The 25,161-nt window shown below is 44.6% G+C and overlaps 1 protein-coding gene across 1 annotated transcript in view; it reads right to left on the reverse strand.

The window, feature by feature from the left end:
• Window positions 1-25,161, reverse strand: part of NGF (nerve growth factor) — a 50,544-nt gene that overhangs the window by 16,568 nt on the left and 8,815 nt on the right. The gene's annotated exons all lie outside the window — the stretch shown is intronic.

Consider the following 25,161-nt stretch of genomic DNA (forward strand, 5'->3'; position numbering starts at 1 on the left):
GTGTGAATGTGCCCGGCCTCGGTGACTTTTAAGCCCTGCCTGCACCGGATTTGGTGCACTTTGTGTATGCAGGGCTCTCCTCTTTGCCTGCATTGTGTCCACCCGTCTGTGTCCAGGACTTGCAGCCCCAGCTTTTTTTTTTTTTTTTAACTATTTCTACTTTTCTTTCTTTCAGCAGACCTGATTTCTCTATTCCCAAAATACAGACTGAAACATTTTTAAGGATAAAAACCAAAAATAAATAAAAGTTAAAAAATAAAGCATAAAACAAGCAAAAACCTTTCAACACCCCCCCCCCAAATTTACAGCCAGTAGAACAGTATATGTCTGTCTAAGCATCTCTGTTTTGCTTGCATTGTCCCCAAGAGAGGAAGCACCTCGAAATGCACATGTTGTAGTTACAGGCAGAGACCAGCACCAGGTGCTCTGTGTACTTGTGCTCATGAAGTCCTAGTACCTAAGTGCCCCACCGCCCTCTGCCTACTTCTCGAATCTATCACAGCATTTATACAAGTCTCTTATTCAGATCCACAGAGCATGGCAGCATTATCTTCAGCCATCACCACCACCACCACTATCTCCACCACCATGACTGTCATTTCCACCACCCTGGCTGCCTGCGTCGCCATGCCCACCACAACCTCCTCTATGCTATCATCATCCATCACCACCACCAGCATCACCACTTCCACCATTTTACCATCACCATTACCACACCCCCACCATCAGTACCACCATCACCAGCATTAAGAACTGTTTGGAGTCAGGCAGAGAAGTCTGACCAGTGTTCCTCAAGGCCTCCTCTTAGGCTGAGCCAGAAGAGGGTCAAGACTGGGGGTCATTTAGTCTCTTCCAAGTAGTTACGTGAATTGTTTACGTTCTATATAACTCGAGTGAGTGGTGAACAGAGCTGGGTCTAGAAATCAATATTCCTGCTTTCCGTCTGTGTATTCCATCATACTATTTTCCAGCACCCATTCTGGAAGTTGTATTTTTTTCTTCCTTTTTCCTGAGTTTTGTTATTGTTGTTAACTTTGTATTTCCAGTAACGTAGATGACATTATCTAGTATAGATTTGATAAAATTATCTCAAAAGAGGAGTATCTATGACTATTCAAGGACATTATATATAAACACACATATACTTCAAAAGGTAAAGAAGGAATTAGGTACCTCGTCCTCCAGAATGAGGCCGGTTCTTCCATTTGCCTGTGCAATGTTTGAGGATCAGTGCACCATTGTTGCCGACCATCTTTGAGCTTTTCTATTTGTTCATAATCTGAAGACAATCTGACGTTGTGTTTAGGCCCCTGCAGGAGGGAAAGCTCTCCCAGAGCCCTCCCCTCAGCTTCCAGGAGGTACTCCTCAGACTAGTGGGACTCCATGCAGTGACTGGCTCCCACTTGAAAGAGGGGAGTTCCCTGGGAGTTAAAGGCCAGCCCGAGTGTGGCTCTCTACTGGCCCCTCTGTGCCAGCCAGAGAAGGGCCGCCAGTGTCCCAGGAGAAGGTTAGCTCCCTGACGTGCTTCTTCCTTATCCACTTGTTCAGACACTGGAAGTTTGAGCTTAGGCTTGTGGGGCAAAAGGGCGGGGGTGGGATAGAAGTCCCCCAAAGAGCCCCCTTAAGCCTCTCCCTTAGGCTGCCTGAGAGGCATCAATAAGGATGGAATTACCTATATTTTAGGTGTAAAATTAAATGTGGTATAATATGATGCATTAAAATATGATAAGCACTTCACTAGCATAAACCATGGGTTAAAAGTGAATACAATTACTACCACTGATAATAAATAACAATTATTGGGTATTATGTGCCAGATACTCTACTAAGGGCTTTCTAGAGATTATCTTTTTAAATACTTATTAAAAATCTTCTGAGATCAGTATTACCGCCAGTTTGCAGATAAGGAAACTTCCATTCGACGTGAAGTGGGGAAGTGCAAGTGCTTAGTGGTTGTGTGAAGGACAAGAGCACAGGGCTGCTCTGTGGTCACTCCTCGTCACTGTTCTCCAGACTGCTCACAAATCTGACTGTTCAAAGGAGCAACAGCTTTGTCCTCTGGGCTTTGTATTGATGGCCGATTTCTGCTTCTGTGATATGGATAATGTATAGGTGGGATTCTGCATATTTTCTATTCTTGAATTTACCTAATTGCTTTTAAAAATCGAATGGTGATCTCCTATTTATAGAATACCTTGACTTCTCCACTGCTCTGTTTACAACCTGAGGGAGCCCACAGACACTGAAATGCCCTCCTCGCTGAAATACTCTAACCACCAAGGAACAGATTCTGGATGGACCCACTATTCTGACAGTAATGTAGGTACAGAAGATAGATGCTTAGACTGTGCAGTTGTTTCTTACTGAGCAATTTATAGACATGGGAATGTGTCTATTCCATGTACTCTCATACATTTTCTGGATAAGATTTACTCTTAATTGTGAGACTGTGAAAAAAACGAAAAACAAAAAACACAGCAAGAAAGGCACTACTCACTCTGGGCTGGGTGTGATTCTCTGTTGGTTGGCTTTTTGGGTGTGAAGACCAAGCCAGAGACTGATGGAGCCAAGTGGAGTCTGTTAAATATTTCCATTCATGGACATGCAATAGAAAACCATCTCATACATTTACAGGAAAGCATCGCATATAATATCTTTGTTGTGCTTAATCAGAACCAGGGTAAAATTCCAGTCACCAAGAATAGAAACTTACCCTAATGATTTCATTTTTAGTCCAAAATATACAGTGTTTTCTCTGCCTGCTCTGTTTGTCACTTTCTAAAACAAGAAATTACGAAGCTATGACTTTGGTTTGAGGGATGGGGGAAAGCAGTCAACACTGAACAGAAATAAAGAGAGATTGAATGTCAAGGGTCCTTGGTGGATGAGCATCCAGAAGTGGATTCAGTTTGTGGATTGTTGACTTTATTTCCCAGAACTGTGTGAATTACTCAATCAGTGTTCAACTGTCCATCCAGGCTTCAGGCTCTCAGCAGTAAGTACTTCATATATATATAATAGGAGTGAATCAAGGCAGAGAAGAGGTTGAGTGAGCTACCACCAGTGGTTTGTGTGTGTGTGTGTGTGTGTGTGTGTGTGTTTTAAGGAAGACATGGTTGTTTTCACTGTTAGTAAATGAAATGGTCTTTTCCAAGAAGACTGAGAATCTCGTGCTATGAAAAACAGATAGGACACTAGGCAGAAGAGAAGCACTTCCTTCTGATTTGCCACACTGAATTACATTGAACTGAGTAAATGGTTTAATATTAGGAATCATGCTGCTCTGTGTGCAGCAGATTAATGGTTTTCATTTTAAGCTCTGGGGTGAAAACCTGGCAGCTTCTTTAGCTCACCAGCCTACAGCCTTCAGAAACTCTCTTTGAAAGAGACAGGATTGCTGTCTTCTAACTTCTCAAGAATCGTGTGAGCAGGAAGAGTGCAAATCATAAGAAGGCTCTTCACCAGTGAGCAATAGCTGTCACCTACAGGCTGACAGCGACACTTTGGCAGACACACCAGAAGGGCGGACATTGGCCATGAATTATGCGGCTTGGCCCCGTCCCCACTGGGCACCATGGGGGATCTGAGTAATGCTGGCACTGAGGATGGCCCTGGCTCTGGTGCAGGATCTGCAGCTTTCAGTTAGGGGCCAGCCTGGGGCTGGGTCCAGGTCAGGGACAGGGAGAAACGCCTTTCTCGTTTCCCATCAGCTTGGAGCTTGAAGAGTGTTTGTGGCATGAATGAATGAGTTCTGAACAGATGGAATCAGACCAGCCCAATGCCTGCAGGCACTGGGACAAACTCAGTGAGCTGGGGTTCGCCCTGCCCTTAGGAAATCTGATGTCATCATAGAGGGAAACTGAAGACAGGGAATGAGAAAGATGGAACTATAGTAAGAAGCACTTGAGAGAGGAGGAGAGTGGGGCGAAGTACAAGGGCAGTAAAAGAGAGGAGAGAGAGGGCAAGAAAATGACGGAGGGCAGTGAGCAAAGTGAAAGAAGGTGAAGAGGGGGACCCAAAGGGCAAAGCAAGGAGAGGGGAACCAGAGGGAGAAGGAAATGGAAGAAAGACACACAGATTGAGAGAAGACTTTGAAGATGGCCTTGGCCTCAGCTCCAGTGAGAGGGAAGAAATCGCCGCACAAGTCACAAACAGACACACGCTTCAGCCTGTGCTGGTGAGATGTGATTCCTAGATTTGCCTGGAGAAATAGCCCAAGCAAAAGGTAATCAGAGCCATTTATAATTAGCAACTCCCCCCAAAGAACCCAGATTTCACCGAACTGTCTTCTGGTGACCGTACAAGATAATTCTGATGATGTTTCAATTAACAGTCTATTAGAATAGTATTTTTGCTGGAAAAATTCCAGATTTGAACCCAAACCCAATGGTAGCATTGTCTTGGCAGAATGACACAGAGATCTTGTTCCATAGGTTAGGGTAAGGCCATATCCTAGGGTACACAGCGACTTCAACACAGAAGTCCTTCATCACAGAGCTGCCATGTTGGGTGTGCCAGACCGGCCCTTAAAATAAATGTGATTGAGTGACCTCACAACTATCAGAGTCAGAGAAAATGGCTTGGAAGAGAAACTGTGAGTGAAAAGGACTAAAGGACAACATCAGGGGAACTGGGGCTTCCCACTTATGCATAGATCCAACTGGACTTGGTTATAGTGTAAACTTTGTTTAATCAAATCCTCTGTCATTAATAAAACCCCTAACCAAATACAAACACAGATAAATGATGATGTACTTGGATTTCACATTGGGCTCACATCGCTGCTTCACCAGGTGCCATCCACAGATCTGGGATGCAAGCTGCTGGGGCTGGAGCTGCAGAGAGGCTGTCTTGGAGGTGTGCTTCCGCCATTCCGTTTGTGACACTGCCATTCCCCTGTTACTGCTGCTCAGCCAGTCAGTGAAGGAGCTGAGGGAAACCACAGGCTCTGCCCAAGACCCACGATCCTTCTCTTCTCAGTGAGGCAAACGTTAAAGGCAAATCAGGAGGGTGGGACATCTGGAAACCACCCCATAATAAAAATGGATGAAGTAGGGCTGTCACAAATTCAGGAAAGTTTCCACAGGGAGGGGAGAAGAGAGGCCCTCCATCGTTCCAGGAGACACAACTGGGACGAAAGCACAGAAACGGAAGAGAAGCGGGTCCTACCTCAACACTAGGTTGCCAACGATATCCAGCAAAGGGAAACGGCTGCCTGCTGCGGTAGAATTCCCTGTCACGAGCCATGTTCAATTCAGGCTGAATAAATGTAATAGCCTCTCATTATAAGAGTATTAAGCTTGTGTAAATTATCAGCAATTAGAACAAATAAAAGGAGGGGGGAGAAAAGGAGGGAAGAAGGAAGGAAGGAAAGGAGAGAAAGAGAGAAAATGAATAGCAATGTAAATAGTGAGAGTGAGTCTTTCTGTAGTCCCACCAAACCAGCACAGGAGGTGGAGATACAATTCTTCCATCAGTGTCAGTTCCCATCCACCTCTCCTTCTGTGAGCCTGGGCAGATTTGGTCTCAAAGATTCGTCTGTTTTAAACAATATGGCCTCTTTGCAAGCCAGCTACATCCGGTGCTCCACTGAAGAAAGAGCAGTCTGTTCCCATACTGGAGGAAAAACCAGCTGGTTAAACTTATTGAGAGGCATTGTTATACTTCAGCATGGAGACTTCCTAAGGGGTTTTTGAAGGTAAATTTGGCTATACTTCACTGCTGTCTCTTATACATTGACTTTAGAACACAGCCCTGTTGGAGGGCAGGTAGATGGTCTTTAACAGAAGGTGGATAATATTAAAATAAAACAAACTTTAGATAGATGCAGATATTAAAGATGAACACAGGGAAAAAAGACTGAAGGGAAATACAGAAAATGTTAGCAGTAGTCAAGTTAAAGGATTATGGGTGAGTGTGTTTTATTCTTTTTTGTGGCATGGGGGATCTTAGTTCCCGGACCAGGGATCGAACCCGTGCCCCCCTGCATTGGAAGCATGGTGTTTTAACCACTGGACCGCCAGGGAAGTCCCATGTTTTATTCTTTATACTTTTCTGTATTTTCTAAATATTTTGAAATGAGCCACAAAGAGCTTTTACAATCAGAATAACATATTTTAAAACAATTTGACAATTGTATATTTAAAACTGTAGAAATGTCCATAGATTTCACCTATTAATTCCACTTTTGAGACTTTATCCCACAAAAATAATCCTGAGAAGGAAAAAGCTATACTCATGACTTTTTTTCCCTAAATTATTTATAGTTGCAAAATCAGAAGCCAAGGTTCTTCAATAGTGGGATAGTTCATTAGTTACTTGGCAGAAAATCTTTTTCTAGAACTTCTGTGTAGTCATTAAATATGAAAACTGTGAAGGCAGTAAGAACAAGGAGAAATGCTTGTAATCTAGTGTGGAATGGCAGTGGGGGGACGGGTTAGGGAAGACCATGTATGAGATCATTGCAGCCAAGGGAAATAACACATGCACAGGAACCAGGCCTGGAAGTAAATATCTAAAATGAAAACAGTTGTATTGAGTGTTAGAACTTTGGGTATCTCCTTCCCTTCTCCCCCATTTCCAAATGGTTCATAATGTCATTATAATGCCTTTATAATGAAAATCAGGTCCATAAACCTTTCCATATGTTCTTTCTGTAAACCCTTCAGGTTTCAGGTGATACCAGATTTTTTTCTGTGTTTGTGTTCCCCTCAAGGTGCCAAGCCTGGGCTTCTGCATTCTGCAGTGGAGCAGTCGGTGTTGCTGACTAAGCCACCAGGTTTATTTTTTGACTTTGGGTGGCTGCAGCTGGGAGACATGCTCAGTCTGTGAGCAGCCTCTTTGTTTACTCAAGCTACAGTTGTATTTCATTGAACACAGAATAAGAAACTGATGAATGGTTTCTATGTCTGTGGACACGCTCTCTATGCTTGGAAATTCTTGGATACGTATGCAAATGGTTGGGAACTCGGATTCTGCTTCATCTATTGTTGACTTAGGCGGTTCTGTTCCCCCAAAGCTCACATAAGGTTTGGATATAATGGCAGCTCCTGATTACCTGTTCTATGGAAGGAAAAAAATTGTAAACAAACCACGAAGCTATTTGTAGGGCATATCATTTGGTTGTGTTCGCCCCAGGCTTGGGGGAAGGGGGCTAGGGGGAAGAGGGGTAGGAAGGCTGGGAGGAGGGTAGCACTAACATTTAACACATGCCTGCCCCTCTCCAGGAATAACACTAGAGGCTTATTAGTGTGTGGCTCACTTGCACATCCCAGACAGACAAGGGAACTGAGACTCTGGGAGGTTAGGTAACTTGTCCCAGGCCACACAGGCTACAAAAAAGGAATTATCTAGTTCTAAAACACAGTAAGCATTGATTTCCATGCTCTGGGCACATACTAACAGATAATCCACAAAATGAAAAAAAAAATGTCTGTAACTGACTTTAATCACCAGGGGTTCTTTTGTAGTCAGTGGTTCTCAAGCAAGGGTGATTGTGACTCCCAACCCCACCCCAGGAGATATTTGGCAACATCTGGAGACATTTTTGGTGTCACAGTGGAGTGGGGAATTGCTCCTGGCATCTCACAGGTAAAGGCCATGGATGTTGCTAAACATCCCATAGTGTTTGGGACCACCTGCCACAGTAAAGAATCATCTGGGCTGAAACGTTAATGGTGTTGAGGTTGAGAAACCTCGCTCTATCATAATAGAACCCAATGTAACTTATCCCCACTACATTCACTTCCTTATTCACTTATGAAATTAAGTTTCTGTGCTTCTGAACAATTCTCAAATATATAAAGCATCTGAGGTGCTGTCTGCTTACTGATCATGTGATGAGGAACCACTCAGCATACGTAAATCAAATAAATGTGCATCTAGATGACAATGCCAAGTTCAAATCTGAAATTTATGAAGGGAGTTTACAGTGAAATTGCCAGCAAGAAATTAACAACTCCCCTGGTGTTACCAATTGTGGCTAACCCTAATCTGTATTAAATTCTACAATGAATAGCTAAACATTCTTCTGGGTCTCAGGATTCCCACATGTAAAATCGGAAACTTGGCTGTTCTCTGATAACAAGGTCAATCACTAAGACTTAACACTTAAGATATGTCTGTAAGCACAGTAAATTGCTTTGGTTTGCTGTGCCTTGCCTATTTGGAGGGCCAGCTCCAGGAAGGCCATTAATCTTGTTAGTTCTATGGCATCAAGACAGCCCCTGGATAACTATAGAGCTAATGAATTATTCAATACTTTTGTGGTTCACCATAATTTTGCAGGCATAGGATTGTACCGATATTTGAGAAAGACTCTTAGAAACTCTGCAAAACTAAAAAGGACTCAGGGATCATCTAGTTTAGTCTTTAATCCATCAAGTAGTATTCCCTGGATGACCTACTATGTGTCCAATTCCATGCTCAGTATCAGAGAGAATACTAGACAAGCATAAAGCACGAGCTTAGCCCTCAAGTAATAAACAGTATAGGGGAGGAGACGAGACAAGAGCACAGGAAATATTTAGTGAATAACTTGGGTTCTAAATTGTGTTGTATGGACTGTTAGAAATGACGGGGTTCAGAGAAGCCTCAATCACTTGGAATTGTTGATATTTGTTCACGTGTTTACCTCTCCCATTACACTGACAGCTACCAAGAGTGCAGGGACCTTGACACTTTCTTCTTGGTGTCTAGACAGAGCCTGGTCTGTAGAAGCCAACAAATTAATGTCCATTTAATAAGTGAATGAATGGTCTCAACAGGAAGTGGACCTTGATCTTGGCCTTGAAATCACAGGAATGACTAAATCAGTGTTTCCCACCCCTGGGATGTCAAAAGAGATTTGATAAAACAGGGGTTCCATGGTCAAATGCATTTGGGAATTGTTGGGTTAGAAACAGCTTTCTTTAATCAGAGCTTTCCATATGCTAGTATGCATTGGGAATCTCTAGAAGGATTCACTTATCTGAGGTCAAACTTATTTGATCATGGAAACATTTTTTACTGAAGATTTGGTGACATAAGTTTGAATCAATACACCAAGAAATTCACTTTGAGACTAGCTAATTTAAATTATCCAAAGAAAATCGTTTCTTGGATTGATCAGTGCTTCGAACACAGTATAATGGAGCCCATAAAACTGTGATTTGGGGATTTTCAAGAGAGAGGAAAAAAGAAGTCCTGTCCTTCTAAACCAAGCTGTGTGAAGGAAAGACCAGAATACATTTTATGCTGTCCTTGAGTAGTTCTCATAAGTGGCTCCTTTGCCTCTCTGGTTTAGAGTGGCCTGCTTTGGCCTGATGTAATGGCTTAAGCCTTGGATGGACATTTTTAACATTTTTGGATGACTCTTCTCTTAATATTCCCAGTGGGCTTGTACTTTTATTTTTTTTAATGTCTTTTGCCCTGAACTGCTCAACTGGGCTTGATAAATTCTCAGCAGACTGCTGGCCCCAGAGCCCTAGATGATCTGGGACAGCTGCTGTTTGTTTTTTGTAAATCTGCACTTGCTTTGATTTTGGTGGGTTTCCTTACATAGTTTCCAATTATAAGGATCATGTATGGGCACCAATCCACTAAAAAGGTAAAAGCAAAAATGCCTATTATGTTGTTTCTTTACCTTATTAAAAGTTTCTTTTTTTTAACTTTAATATATCTTTCCAATGTACAGTTGTTTTTCCTTTTCTAATCAACTTTTGAAACAAGTCTTCCAGATCCCAAAGGGTTTTTACTAAAAGACAAAGCAGTTTAAAAATAATTGATGGTGAATTGGGGAGTTGAGTAATATTCTATTGCCATTGGGAGAAAATACAAGCAGACAGTGACACATTTTGTGAATTATTTCTGTTTAAACATCTGAGCCCGAGGTTACAGTTGAAGGCAGAGTTAAATGCCTTTCTGCAAGTAGCTTTGCTTTTAAGATAAATTTGTAAAATGATTCCTAGTACATTGTGTCATGTTCTAGCCCAGCGTATAGCCTTGAATTTTGTACCTGGATTCCTTCCAAAGGAGTGGGTTGTTGGGAATGGGCCTCATTATAGTACATCCTCATCTGTATCAGGGCTTGGGGGCATGGGTCCAGAGGATGACACTGCAGAAAGACGCTGGGTCATACCACAAACAAATGGATGCAATTCCCAAGTTGAGGAACAAAGTTGTCAAGTCCTGTAGAAGTGTAGCAGAATCAGACAGGAGCAACAATCCTGGTGTGTCTGACTCACCAAGGTTTGTCTACATGGTTCTGTGGAGGATGTATGGTATACTCTTCCCCTCTAAGACAGACCCTTGACCTTGGTGGCTCTGGGCCAGTCAGCCCTCTGGTCACATTTGTTTCTGTTGCTTTTCCCAGAGCTTGGCTTGGGATGCTTGCTCTGCTGTGACTGCACCTCTGTTTTCTCCAGCACACAAAGCTCCATTTGTGCTGCTCTTTCTCCCCAGAGTTGCTTCCTAAGTTCTAAAGAAACACTGGGACCATCTCTCAGAAAAATTAACAAACCCTCTGGGCACAGCGCCCCTTATAGATGACATGAACTGGATTCAAGTCACATAATTTGTGGCTAGTGCTTAGCAGTTGTTCAGTTTAATTCAACACACATGTGATGAGCACCTGTTCCACGCAGGTACACCATGCTAGGGATTGCAGGAATTACAGAGGGGAATAGGACTGGTCTAGTTGGAGTAATGAGATAAGTACACAAACGGCTAAACTGAAACACAGAATGACAGCATATTGTTAATTCACTTGTTTAGCAAATACATAGAGAACCTACTACCTGCCAAGGCCCTGTTTTAGATATGGGGATACAGTAGTGAACAAGGTGAAAAAGTTCCCTGCTTTAAAGAACCTTAAATTCTAGTGGATATGGACAGAAAATAAAGGACAAATAACCAACAAAATGTCAGTTGGTGATAACTGCTAGAAAAAACAAAGCATGATAAGGGTTTGGGAATTACAGATTGGGGATGTTCTAGTTTGTGACAGGAAGGTCTTTCCGATGAGGTGATGTTTACAGAGATTGAATAAAGTGTGGCAGAGAGCTATGCAGGAATGTGGGAGAAACATTCTAGGCAGAGAGGATGGCCAGTGTAAAGGTCCTGAGGCAGGAACGTGTTGGGCTGAAGAGAGCAAACATTCCCCTGCGGCTGGGGCAGAGTGATCCCTGGGGAGAGTGGCAGAAGATGAGATCTGAGAGGCAACTGGGACAGCTCTTTTAGGGCATTATGGACCTTGGTGAGGGCTTCGGACTTTATTCTGAAGGAGAGAAGAAGCCATTAGAAGGCTTTGGGCAGGAAAGTGACCTGATTTGATATATTCTAAAAGGAGCACTCTGGCTGAGCTTGCACAATGGGGACCAAGAGTAGAAGCAGGAAGATCAGTGAGGCGGCCCCTGTAATAATCCGGCAAGACGTGGTAATGGTCAGGGCTGTCGTGGCAGTGGGAAGACGCTGTGAGTGGGATCTACTGAAGGAATAGAGTGAACAGGATTCCCGAATGGATTGTGGTATGGAGGAGTGAGGAAGAGGAGACTCAAGAATGACTCCAAGGTTTTAGCATCCGGCAGGATGGAGCTGTGATTTCCTGTGATAGAGAACACCAGGGAAGGAGCAGATTTCAAGGGCAGAATCAAGAGTTCTGTATGGACATGGTAAATCTGAGATCCTTATTGGACAAGAGTGCAAGTAAGTGGTTAATATGGAAATCTGGAGTTAAAGGAGAGAGGTCAAGAGCTGTAAATGTAAATTTTGGAAATACTGAGATTTGGAGTTTGTCTGGGATAAGGAGCCTGGAGAACTAACTCATTGAGGTTTATTACGTGATTCAATTTCTGACCTTCATTTTTCTGTAGATGAAATTAAACAAGTCTTCCTGCTCTGAGACCCCCCTCCCCCTCGTCCCCTTCTGTGCCTTCCCTGGTCAGTCTCTGGAAGCTTCTCAAAAGCAGTCACTCTCTCTTATCTAGCTTCCTATCCTTTATACTGTCCAGCATACACCTGGCATATCAGAGGCTGCAAACTTGCTGTTGAGTTGCATTGAGCAAACCATTTATCAAATACCTGCTATACATCCAGGGCTATGCTACGTGCCGGGTGATATTATGAGTGGTATAGGGCACCAGTGGGGAGTCAGTATCCTTACACATCAACCACTAGAGAAACCAAGAAGGCATCTGTCAGAGTGAAAAGAGATGCACAAACAGGAAACAGTCAGGGACCTAGGGTGGTCTGGTCTTTGTTACTCAGTAACATCCGGTAAGTCATCACACATCTGGGCTCAGTCTCCTCATCTGTAAAATGGTCTGGACCAATTATCTCTAAGAATCCTTTCAGTCCTAAATTTCTGCCTCACCAAATTATGCATTATTTATAGGAGTAACTGGGACGAGATCTAAGACCTGATGGAGGCTGGAAGACTTGAGTTGGGCCCTAGATATTTGTTTCACACTCATGTATCTCAGATAAATTCAAAAAAGAAAACAGTTGATATCTGCTCATTGCCTACCTATTTTTTTTTGCAAATCTTGATGTCATCTTTAAAGGAAAATTACATATATATATATATATATATATATATATATATATATGGCTAATGATAGCTAAAATTTATCAACTATCTTACATGTGCCAGCTATTGTGGTAAATACTTTAAATGGATTATCTCACTTAATGCTCATAATAGCTCTATGAGTAGAGTTGTTTGTTTTTTGTACAGAGGAGGAAACTAGAGTATATATATTTGCTTAGGTAAATCTCGAAAATCAAACAACCAACAAACAAACTCACTCTAACAATGTTTTACTCAGATTACATAATTTTAACCTAGAAAATCTCAAAGAGAGTCAATACAATTTTGATTAAACTATTAAATCTTAGAGCAACTGAAATAGTTTATTAACTAACTAGCATTTTAAGATGTATTTTTCTCAAATGACATTGCATATTAAGAGAAAATATTTCCCCATAACCTCAGGATTTGTTTGTAACAAGTGGAATATTATTTGGGGATTGAGTGTAATTTTCTCGAACAAGTATGCACAATTCGCGATATGCCATCATGCTTTTTATTCCAATCCCACTACTCAGAGATAACCAATGTTAACATTTTGGTCACATCCTGCAACATTGTCTTTGGCACTCAAATTTTCATACCACTTTAGCTATCTAGAAGTACTTTATTTTGACATGGGCCTGGCCCCTCAGAGTGTGTAATGGAGGAGGGAGGGCCTTTCTCTTGCCCAGTTGGTAAAAATGGAGTCTTGCACAGGGGTGAGGAGGTGGAGTCATGGCTCTTGTAATTTTCCAATGTGATGGCGCTTGCGTGGAGCCACCATGTGTTTGCAGGGCAGCTCTGAGGGCTGGGCATCTGATTTCAATAAGCCCAGAGAGCAACTCCATCCCACAGTGCATTAGCAGGCAGACACATCTGCTCTGTCTCCACACTCCACAAGCCAACAGAAAGTTGCTCTTATGGAGCCTGTGGTCCGGCTTGACAACCAAAGAGAGTAGTTGCTCTTGGAGCCTGTCCAATCCCTGTGGAGGTCAAGTTTTGACCCAGAGCCTTTCGGAGCTTAGAAGCCAGGCTGGTATTGTTCTTTATCGTGAGTCGTGTTGTCTCAATTAGAAACAAAAAAATCTATGAAGTCTGGATGCAGACTTCTCAAGTCTGGAATTCCTCCCACATATGGAAAACAAGACTCACTCAAGGAAACAATGCCACTGTATTTGTCACCCACATACTTTGGGATCTGACCACAGGGAATAATTTGCACTTCATCCGAGCTCTCTTCACCTGGGGCTGATAAAGAGCTTCCATTGAGCAGAGCCGCAGTCAGGAGACCCCAGTCAAGTGACTGTGTGCAGCAAAGTAAACGCTTGGCTCTCACTGTTGAACTGGAATCCCATCCCTGCCGCTGGCAGGAGTCCCGTGTCACTGAAATGTTTGGGTAATTATTGGCAATAAGATGTTTTATTTAACAATATTTAGACAATGCACATGATAACATAGACTCGTTAGTTATTTCAATGTTAATAAAGAAAACATCCCTTGATCTTCAGACCGTGTGGCTTTCAGTGGAGTAAACAGATAACCCGGTGCTCCTCTAGGAGACGGTAAGCGGGCAGCATCAGTCTTCACCTTTCCCTCCCACAAAGGCTGCCCCTCCCCTGGCCCCATGGTACACAACTTTCCCCTTCTCTGGGCTTCCCATCCTCTCTCGTGGCCTCTCTTTGAGGACCCAGGGGGCCTTCCCAGGGGCAGGCTGCAGCCAGATCCTGCGGAGCCTTTGTGTGCATTAGTGGAAGGTGCCCTTCCATCAGCAGGGCTCCCACTCACCCACTCGGCCGGATACCCGATACAGGACACAACCTGCACAACCGCCGTGGAGAATGGGGACCACCCACAGTCCCTCTACGGATGGCTGGACAGGGCTGCCCTCTGGACTGCCTCACCGACTCACGGGATCTGGGCCAGGACCCTGGAATTACGGCGCATTGCCAGAAGGGTCAGTAGGTACCCTTGGACTCCAAGGCAGTGTCAGCAGAGGAACAGGGAGGGGATGTAGCTTCTCTGCACAGCAGCCGGGGGCTGTCTTCACAGCCACCCACCTCTCGTCTACATTACGGTGGGCAGCTCACCTGTGCCAACCTCCTTTGGCACATCTTCTGTGACCTCCAGCCACCCTCTCTCTTTCCTCATCTCCTCTGTGCTCTAAATACAGAGCACCTACAAACAGCAACTGCTGCGGCATCACCATGTCCTACCACCCTGGCGGCCCACCTGCTGGTCTCCCTCTCCACATCCCCTTTGGGCAGCCTCTGTCCCTCAGTGCAGCCACTGCCACCCTGCGTGTGCAGTTTGATAATCTGAGAATCTAATTCAAGAGTAGGTGTTAGTAATGCTGCCCTGATCACTTTGGGTTTTGCTTTTAAGGGAAGCCATCTGGAGACTCACAGTCCACCTAAGGGGTGGTGCCCAGAGTGCGCTATGGGCAGATAACGTTGGGTGGCTTCACAGGACCCCCTAAATTATTCCCTGCATACTCATGCCTGGCTCTAACTGAAAATCCTGGCTGGGAGACTTGCTGGCTGGTGTCACCCAGCCTTTAAATCTGATTAGAGGTTAAGCTAGCAAATGGTTGAGTTTCCATAGCACAGGCTGCCTTCTCCAGGGTGAGCCAAGTGTGAGCATCATGGGTTCCCATCTGGGAGCTGGGAGATGAGCAGAGGGAATCATCTAGAGTGTCCAGCTTCTTTACCCAACCAGACCCCATGGCTGGTCTTTTCCTCCAAGATTCTCCATCTCACAGCCCTGCTGACTGCCTCATCTGCACCTGCACCATCATCCAGAGCCTGTATTCTGTGTGCACAGCAGACACCACGCACACACACAGAAACACACACACACACAGGTGCACACACGCCCCGGAAACAAAGGTACTTCCACTGTAAAGCACCACCTCTGCGATGTCCACCTGCTTTGCTTCCTGTCAGTCTTTGTAAGAACTCAAAACTCACTCTTTCTTTTGGCAGATCCCTTTAGAAAACTGGGAGGACAGTGAGGGTGCAAGGAGAGTAGAATCAGTTGTTTTTAAAACTTGACCAAATCATATATATTGTGAACTCTGACCTGTGCTCACCTGGTGTTTCCTGTGCCTAGAAACAGACTGGGAAAAACAGTAGTGGTGCCATCTCCTAATCTCGTGCCCTCGGCTGGGCTTTCAGCCCTTGGTTCTTGTCCCCCGAGCAGCCCGAGTTATATTAAGGAAGAACAATGTCAGCCTAGCAGCCTCAGCCAGGCCACGAATTTCTGAGGGGTCAAAGCCTGACTGGAGATCTGCCTGACCAAGTGTCTCACAGAGGTGGTTGATAAATATCTGTAGATGGCAAGAGGGTGACGAGGACCACAAGAACGGGCTCTTTCTTAGAAGCCAGATGGCCCAGGGTGTGACATAAACAGCCTTAAGTCCCCAGTCACTTGTTGACAGTGCCTTTCTGGGAATAGGCTCCTGGAAGAGTCTCTGCAGGAAGGGGACAGGCATTTGGCTTAAAGGGCAGGGTCTGTGCTGTCCACAGCAGGAAGCAGGTGGAATGTAGTTGGAGCCCATGGTGTGTTGGTAAAGATGGTTCTCCAAAGTGGGAGGGACCTTGATTTGTAGCATCTGCTGCTTTCTGGGGCGTAAATACTTCCACCGTGGCTAATTTCAAGCTACCAGTGTGACCTCACTGAGTGTGGAGTTGGGAAGAGAAGCTCGTGGTGGAGCCCACCTCAGCATACCAGTGTCGGAAATATCTTCCTGGGTGAGGAAGGGTAACTACCCTTTATCTGGGGAGCATCTCTCCTTCTCCTGCCTACCTTTCCACTCTCAAATGAATCATGCCTTCCTCCAGGAACCATCCCTGACCCCCTAGGACTCCCTCTCCAATGGCATGTGGATCTCTCACATGGAGCACTTCTCAGAGTGGAAACCGCCCGTTCCTTTGTGTGATTCTTGCCACTGTCTTCCCAACTAGTCTGTAAGCCCTGTGAGGGAGGAACTTTGTACAGTTTTTGTCCACCTTGTATCAAGGGTGCCTGGCATGGCTCCTGGCACAAAATTGGTGCTTGTGAAATAGCTGATGAAAGAGTGAAAAAAAAGAAATGACCTGAGACCTGAGCTGGGCTTGGTTGATAACCCTGATTTTAGACAAAACACTTCACCTGCTACCTGTTTGGCTTTTTTTCCTTCTTTTTCAAAATTTGTATCTATATCTCTGTATAAAGACTGAATGATTTCGCATGATTCTTTCAATGCTAAGATTCTATAGATATTTGAGTCAGGAAGGTAATGCAATTTTTGAATGTTTGCAGCTGCTTCAGCAATGTCTTCACTTTTTCATGTGGGGTGTGTGGGTGTATGTATGTGTGTATATGTGCGTGTGGTTATAAGTGCATGTGCGTGTGTGTGTGTGTGTGTGTATGTGCATGTGTATGTGTGGTGTGGAGGGTAGACGGGGCAGACAGCAGAAACATGTGGAAGGGGGGAAGAAAATCTCATAATGAAATGTTTTCATTTCCTTTTCATGTCCAAGGCCACCGGGTCATAGAAGAATCCATCTGACAGCCAGCCCTGTGGTATTAGACTCATCCTAGTGATTCTTTTTCCCAAAAGGCTAAAGGCTTCATTGGAATTAAAATGAAGTAAGAACTGCCAGTCAGTTCCTAAGTCCCTTGTGGGCAGGTCCAAGTCTTAAACGTCCTTATATCCTGCTAAAGCCCAGAACAGTGCAGTGAGAAGCTAGTGACACCTGCTGAATAGTTAGCTTTAAGACAGACCTCACCTTGGCAGTAGGAGTTAGTCCTAATCACCAGTTTTGTTGGAACCAAAATATTCCTCCATTTTTATAGGTTTACTTAGGAACACATGGGCAGAAACATCCTCAGAACATTTTATAAATTTTGGTAGCTTTGATCACAAATCAGGCAACCTACAATTTACTTCTCCTTGAGTCCAAGGAAGCTAGAGGACCCTTCTCTCCGGGATTGCTTTTCTGTCCCAGTCCAGCACTTTCTGGCAAGACCAATGGCAAAAGCTAAGGTCTGGGCCCCTTTTCCTTTTACCTGTCGCTGCATAAATTCATTTCAAGGGCCATGGTTCCCTTGCTTTTGTGACCATCCCAGGAATGAGAGGTGAGAGCGAGGTGAGACCACCAGCAAACCCCTTGTAAGAAAGGAAAGGAGCTGTCCCCTGTCTGTGCATAACATGATATTGCCTTTCCACATGACAAAGCCACATGGAGGCAGCAAGGAGTGGATCCCAGAAATCTGTGGGAGTAATTCTTAGCTGGCTGTAAATGCTCTGCGACAGGGACAGGCCCTTGCGGGTGGGGGAGAGGTGTTCCAGCCTAAATCCTGGAATAGTGCTTAGGAAGCTAGGTTGCACTTTCTACATGGAAGCTTGACCTGCGTAAAGAGTTGCAAGAGGACCTGGCATGGGGAAGACAGGTTGTGATAACAACCATGACAACAAGAACCCTAAACTTTTCAAGGCTTACGTGCGTGGTGCTATGTTAACCATCCATAGGCATTATTATATTTAATCATCATAGCAACCTTATTATTACTGCCATTTGACAGATGGCTTAACTGAGGCTAACCCCACAATTGAACGGTAATCACAGGGACACCGTGACGTTGAACTTCTGCCTTCTTCTGCTAGGGATTTCCTCCCAGTGTTTTAAACTCCATTCCCTTTCCCTCTCACTTCACAAAGACCTTAAGCTCCAAAATATTTCCATGAGTCATTGACTGATGTCTGAAATTTTACTTTCCAAGATTTTAATAACGAATAGCAAATAGCTGCCGTTACAGCTTTTTATGTGCCAAGTACTGTGCTGTTACATATATGCTCTCATTTAACCACTGCTTTATAAAGGAGGTATTATTATTATTATTATTCCAATTTTACAGTTCAGAAGACTGAGAATCAAAGGGAGTTTTTATAATATATGTAAAGTCACACAGTCAGTAGGAAGGAAGGCCCAGGGCCAGCCCTTTGCTTGCTCTGTTGCCTCTGAGTGGTTCACTGCCTTCTGACCGACGGAATTTGATGGCTGCTGAGAGCATTTGCCCCTGGGATAAGCATCTGTCTGAGCCTTTGTCAGCCATGTATTTCTTAGTATGAACGAAGGGTCAAAGATCAGCCTTTGATGGAGTAGAAGTTTGAGAGCATCAAATCTCTGTATACCAAGGAGACCTAATGATGGAAGGGGGATCCAGTGACAAGTGGCAGACAGGTTTTGTGACCAAAAAGTCAAAGTGAGTGTCAGCGGCTCTCTGAGGAAGCAGCAAAGAGATGGTTAGCTCAGGGGTGTTTTATGGCTTTCGAGGATGGGTGACAGACAGACTCATCACCTTAGCTCTACGAGGCACATGGGGCCCAGGCAGCTATGAGACTAAACCTGTGGGGAAATCCATATTTCTATGGACTGAGTCAGGGCTAAATTAGACATGGGGGTAATGTAACGCATCTGAATTTCACCACCATTATATCATTCTTTAGACCTTGTAAATGTTCATGATGATATTTTTGGTAGGTTGGAGTAAGCTGTCTACATCTGAGGTGTATTACTCTAAACCTACATTAACAGACTAATAAAATAGGGTGTTGGTCAGCTACTCCTCTATAGTCATATCCTCAGAAGTATCCAGGCAGCAAAATGAACCAGAGTTGTGAGTAAGTGTTCTGAGGTGGCCGTGAGGGCACAGACCCTGACCATACGTGTCACTTGGAGGAGATGTTGGGATGAGTGGAGCTATGTACCTGGGACGAGGCATTCCCCTCCCATGGGGGGCTCCATGATCTACAAACTCTGGAATCCTGAGACCTTGGAAAAATAATCCATGATGTGAACCCAACCCTCCTCAAGAACTGGACATTCACATCCCATTGTGAGGTGGCACGGGGGGGCTGACCTGGGGCAGGGGGGCCACCCACTCATCAGCTGGCATGTGCTGCACGCGGACTACACATTGTCACATGTGGCATTATGGGAATTGGTTTTTTAAACTGAAGCACGGGACCACTGTTTGGCAATGGCTCAGAGTGTTTGAAATCAAGACTATCCTGGAACCACATTTTCATAATTATCTCATGTAATACCAACTAGATATGGGTCAGTATGTCTATTCAGGACACAGTCTCTGCCTGGCTACGTGAAAGGTCTGATTTTACCCTTTGCTGGCCTTTCTAATGGTCCAAGTCCAACTCACAGTTGTCTCACTTGGCTCCTGGAAAACTTAGAAGAACCCCCAGTTCCTTCTCCAGGAGCTACTATCAGCCCTTCAGGATGAGCTACCCAGAGATTTTCCCTGGAGATGGCTTCTCTTCCATCCCAGACCCCTCCCTCCCTCCATACTGAGCTCTGCTCCTGATCTGAACCAACTGGAGCCTAGATTTCTCCTTCCTGCTCCTGCTTTTCACCCACTTGCCTCTCTTTCCTGGCTCCTCTCTTCAATCACACATCTTAGACCCCTGAGCCCTCCAGCTCTGCTCTCCACCCTATTGCATGTTAAAGTCCACAGCTGGCTCTAATCTGCAAGAGGTGCCCCCAGGTACATTCAGGCGTCAGAGGAGGACACAGCCCTGCTCCATTTGGGGCCACCTTAGCTGAAGGGGTGAGGGCTGCACAAACTTGCAAAGCAGCCCATGTCACACCTCCTCCAGGAAGCCTTCCCCTACATGCTGATGGATTCCACTGATGGTCTCCTTTCCTAACCTTCTGTAGTAATCCCTGTCTGTGCCACATTTACCAACCATTTATTCATTCAACAAATACTTCTTGAGCTCCTATATGTGATGCAGCCCTTGATGAACACAAAGTCCCTGTTCCCATTCTTACATTCCTGTGGAGGAGAAGGATAATAAACAAGAAAACAAGTAATAGAACTAAGTACTGTGAAATAAAGAAAGTAGGGTAAGGGAACAGAACCTACCACGGCAGGGTTTGGTCAAGTGGAGATAGACATTAAATTACGGTGTTCAAGAGGTGACATCTGAGCAGACCTAAGTGATGAGCAAAAGCTAACCATGTGAAGAAGACCTGTGGGTAGAAGTATCCCCAACAGAGGAAATAGCAAGTACAAAGGCCTAAGACAGTAGCAAGAGTGATATGTTGAAGATATAGCAAGAATGTCAGAGAGGCTGCCACATAGCAGGCGATTGGAGGAGTGATACAGGACACAGGAAGGAGGGTCAGGGTCCAGATCACATAAAGGCATTCTCCGCCTCACCCTGCTGATATTTTGAGCCAGATAATTCTTTGTTGTTGAGGGCTGTCCTGTGCACTGCAGGATGTTAGCTGCATCCCGGACTCCACCAACTAGATGCCGGTATCACCCCACCCCCCGCCCCCTCCACGGGTGACAATCAAAAATGTATGATGTTGCCAAATGTCCACTGGGTTAAGAACCATTGAAATGAGGCCATGGCAAGGGTATGAATTTTACTCTCTGTGTAATTGGAGGGTTGAGAGCTAAGAAATAACATGACATGATTTACATCTTTAAAAGGGCACTGTGACTGCTGTTGGGTTAAAAGGCTGTGGGAAACAAGAGTGGAGGCAGGGAATCCAGGAGGAGGTCCCCGTGTCGTCTGGCTGAGAGGTGACAGTGGTTGGGACTAAGAGGCAGTAGTGGGATGCTGAGAAGGGACTGGGTTCAGAACTTATTTGGAAACCAGCGAGACTTGCTGGTGGATTGAGTATAAAAGGCGATGAGGAAGGTCCAGGCAAGGATGATTTCTAGATTTGGGGTCTGAGCACCTGGGAATAATGATGTCATTTTCTAGAATGGGGAAGACTAAACTAAGACCCGGAGAAAAGTAGTTCAGGGGTCAAAAATTCTCAACTTGAGATGTCCATTAGATCTCCAAGTGGCCATGACAGTAGAACAGAAGAGCCTGGAGCCCAGGGGAGAGTCCAGATTGGAAATAGACATCCAGAAGTTGTAGCTCATCTTTAATGCCTGGGGGAAAGAAAGGACCCTGGACTGAGCTCCAGGCACTCCAATATTTAGAGGTCAGAAGAAGGAAAAGCCAGCAAAGGAGACAGAGAAGAGGGCCAGTGAGAGAGAGGGGACATTAGGAGAGCTTCACATCCCTGAGGCATCCTGGCCTGGCAACCTCATCCGCCTTGGACTGTCCTCAGCCAGGTCACTGCCTAAGCGGGGAGCCCCTTGGGCGCTCATTTGTGATCAACATGAAGGCCCACTATAAAACTGGGTTTTGGACAACCCAAGGACTTGGCAGGGGTCACCTTGTTTAATCTTTGCACTAAGAAGTAAGTGCTACTAGTCCCCTATCACAGCTGAGGAAACTGGAAATCAGAGAGCTGCAGTAATTCGCCCTTGATCACATGTGTTTTTCAACCCCACTCCTGGGCCTGGAGCCCTGGAGAGTCTGATTCCACGTTCACACCTTTTCCATGGTACCCTTGGCCTCAGTCTTGCAGGGGCCCACTCAATGCCTGGCACAGGCCTCCGTTCCCACCATGGCAGGAACAGCTTGTTTCTGCCTAGGCTTACATGAAGTGCTTTCACATCTGCTGCTGCATTTGAGATGGGCAGGTGGGAGCTGGGATGGCTCATGCAAGGTAAGTGACTGTCAAGGTCCCTCACCCAACTAAGGGCAGAGCCAGCACTGGCGCCGGGAGTCTCATGGTCCTTGTCCAGGGCTCTCACATCTTACCTCTTATACCTACAGTCAAGGTATCTTCCCAGCTGGCAACTATATTCAAGGCAGCAGCCCCATCTGGTAATGCAGGGGCAATATTATTTTTCTCATTTTACTGATTAAGAAACAGAGGCTCACCTAGTTACCAGAGTGGGAAAAGCAGAAATGCTGCTGCCCTCTGCCCGTTTACCTGCAACAGCAGCTTGAAAACCTGTGCTAAGGGTCACTTCATACGCACAAGTACTGTTGGGCTGTAAATGAAACCTGCCCTCAACATGTCTTGAGGGAGGTAATGGTCAAAATATTTCAAAATGTGGCATATATTTCAAGAAAACAATATGAAGAGGTAAGCTGTACTCACAGTTTTAAGAAGAAAAAAGGACATGCCTGAAAGCTCAATTTCAAGGGATTATGAGACGCATGCAAATCCAACCACAAACAGGTACCAGCTCACACCAGTCAGAATAAACTTCAGCAAAAAACTACAAGCAATAAGTGCTGAAGGGTTTGTGGAGAAGTGCATACACTCAACTTTAAGTGGGACGTGACCTGGTAAGAGCCACTAATGAGAGCAGAATGGAGGTGCCTTTACATGGTCAACATTTTGCTACCATATGATCCAGCAGACCCACTCCTGGGCCTATAACCTGAGAAGACAGAATTGGAAAGACACAGCCAGGCAAAGCTGCATTGCAGCCGTATTACAATAGCCAAGACATGGAAGCAACCAATAATTCCCTCAACAGATGAGTGGACAAAGAAGAACTGGTACATGTACAGATGGAATATTAGCCAAGGGAAAAAATGACACAATGCCATTTGGAGCACCGTACATGAGTCTAGAGTTGATGACGCAACTTGTAGTAGGTCAGAAAGTGAAAGACACATATCCTATGATATCACTTATAGGTGTTACCTAAAAATTGATACCAGTGAAGATATTTCCACAGAGAAAGGCAATCACAGTTTCATTAAACAAACATATGTTTCACCAATGGAAATGTGTGAGGATTGGATACATTAGGTTACTGGGGTTAACAGAGATATACAAATACAGGTAAAGTATATAATCACCAAAGACCTATGGAATACCAAGAGAAGACTACTCAACATTCTGTCATAACCTACATGGGAAAAGGATCCGAAGAAGAATCGATATATGTATATGTGTAAATGAACGACATCTTGCACACCTAGGACAAGCAAAACGTTGTAATCAAACTTGCTGTGATAAAAAATAAAAATTAAATTAAAAAAATGAAAAAAAAAAAAAGAAAGAAACAGAGGCTCAGAGGGGTTCTGTGATTTGCCCAAGTTACACAGCTAGGAAGAAGCTGAGCCAGAAATAAATCCACAGTCTCCTAGCTCTCAGTATTACTGAGTTGAAATAAATAACCTATATCTGACTTAACCATTTTTCTTTCTTACATAACAACTTTCCCAATCCATAAAAGAAATAAGCTTCAGAGAGGTGTGTGAAATTTTCCCAAGCACAAGTATTGCCAGTCAGAATTCTGCAATAGGTCCATAATCATTTAAGAAGTGGAAATGGTTAGAAGGAGGACATTCTGTGCACTGTGCCAACTTAAAATTCCTTTTTTTCCCCTTAATCATAAAGGTGCTGTAAAAATAATCTTTGAAACATATTTGTTGCTTTATTAAGCCTTCTACTTTCTGACATGTCCCACTCTTTTTTAGAAAAAATCAAAACAATACTTAAAAGCCCCACTCCCTAAATATTTTCTTTCATTTCCAAGATACAGAGATGCTGACACATGGACATGAAATCTGGAGTCAGGCTTTGGTGTCTGACCTCCTAAAAAAGAAAATGAAAACATTTCTAAGTGTTCACACTTTCCCCGTGAGAGGACACAATACCCTTGAACCCAGATGAAAAGAAAGGTAATTCGTTTCATGCATAAGAAATATTCTTGGTGGTATGTCATGTTCTGGGACCGTTGATTCCATTTGTCATTGCAAGTTTCAGAAAGGGTGGAAATATGCTTTTTTCCCCCCCTTTTGGGCACAGAAAATGTTAAGTCAGCATTCACTTTTTCTTAAAAACAAAACAAAACAAAACAAAAAACCCAGGTGCAACAGTGATGGATTTAAACAGCCTCTTAGCTGCTTTGCTTATGGTTCAGTCAAGCTCCTGGTGCTTGGCTCAGTATAACCCACCTGCTTAAGGAGAAAGGGGCTGGGTATGATATCACAGATGTCTCTCTTCTGCTATAAATGTTATTTAAAATGTGCAACTGGCCTGGTGACATTAGTTTTACAGGGAATAGTGGGATGAGTGGTGGAAAAGCACGGAGACTCTTACAGAGATGAAAATTACACCAGATCCACGTCTGCCTTCTCCCCGTAGGCCCCCTGCTCTGCACCCTCAAATAGAGATGACTTAACTGCCTGGAAAGGAGCGTTAAACCTTTGGTCTGGATAGGAATTCAGCATTTGAGGAGATGTCACTAATAATCCTCTTTGAATCTGAGTGGTGAAAATGGGGCCCAGGGGGAGGGCATTTTACAAGAAAAGAGTTGGAATGAGCCCCAGGCGAGCACGGGAAACAGAGGAGGGAGAAAGGTGAAGCTTCCGTCTGAACAAAGAGGCAGCACTTTGTCATCCCTGATCTGTCTTCAGGGGCTGTGTTAGCCAGGCTCTCAGGAAAACTGGGGCATGTCATCTTTGTGGCCCCTGGTGTGGGTCACTCTTCCACACTTCCAGCTGGAAAGGGGTGGTCTGGGGTCAATGACACACTGGGGCCAGGTTGTGGACCGGAGTCAGGATTAGGGTTTGGTTTACCTGAAGCTGTCAGCTCCAGGGCCCACACCAGGAGCCTTTAGGCTGTTTATACCAGGAGAGAAACTGAAACCCTCCACATTGGGGCCGCCTGGAGCCTCGCTCTCGAGAAAATGTTAGGCTCTCTGCTCTGGGCAGGAACTTCTTAAGAATTTGA

Source organism: Mesoplodon mirus (genome assembly GCF_964341445.2).
Source record: "Mesoplodon mirus genome assembly, chromosome: 3".
In the NCBI taxonomy this organism is placed as follows: Eukaryota; Metazoa; Chordata; class Mammalia; order Artiodactyla; family Ziphiidae; genus Mesoplodon; species Mesoplodon mirus.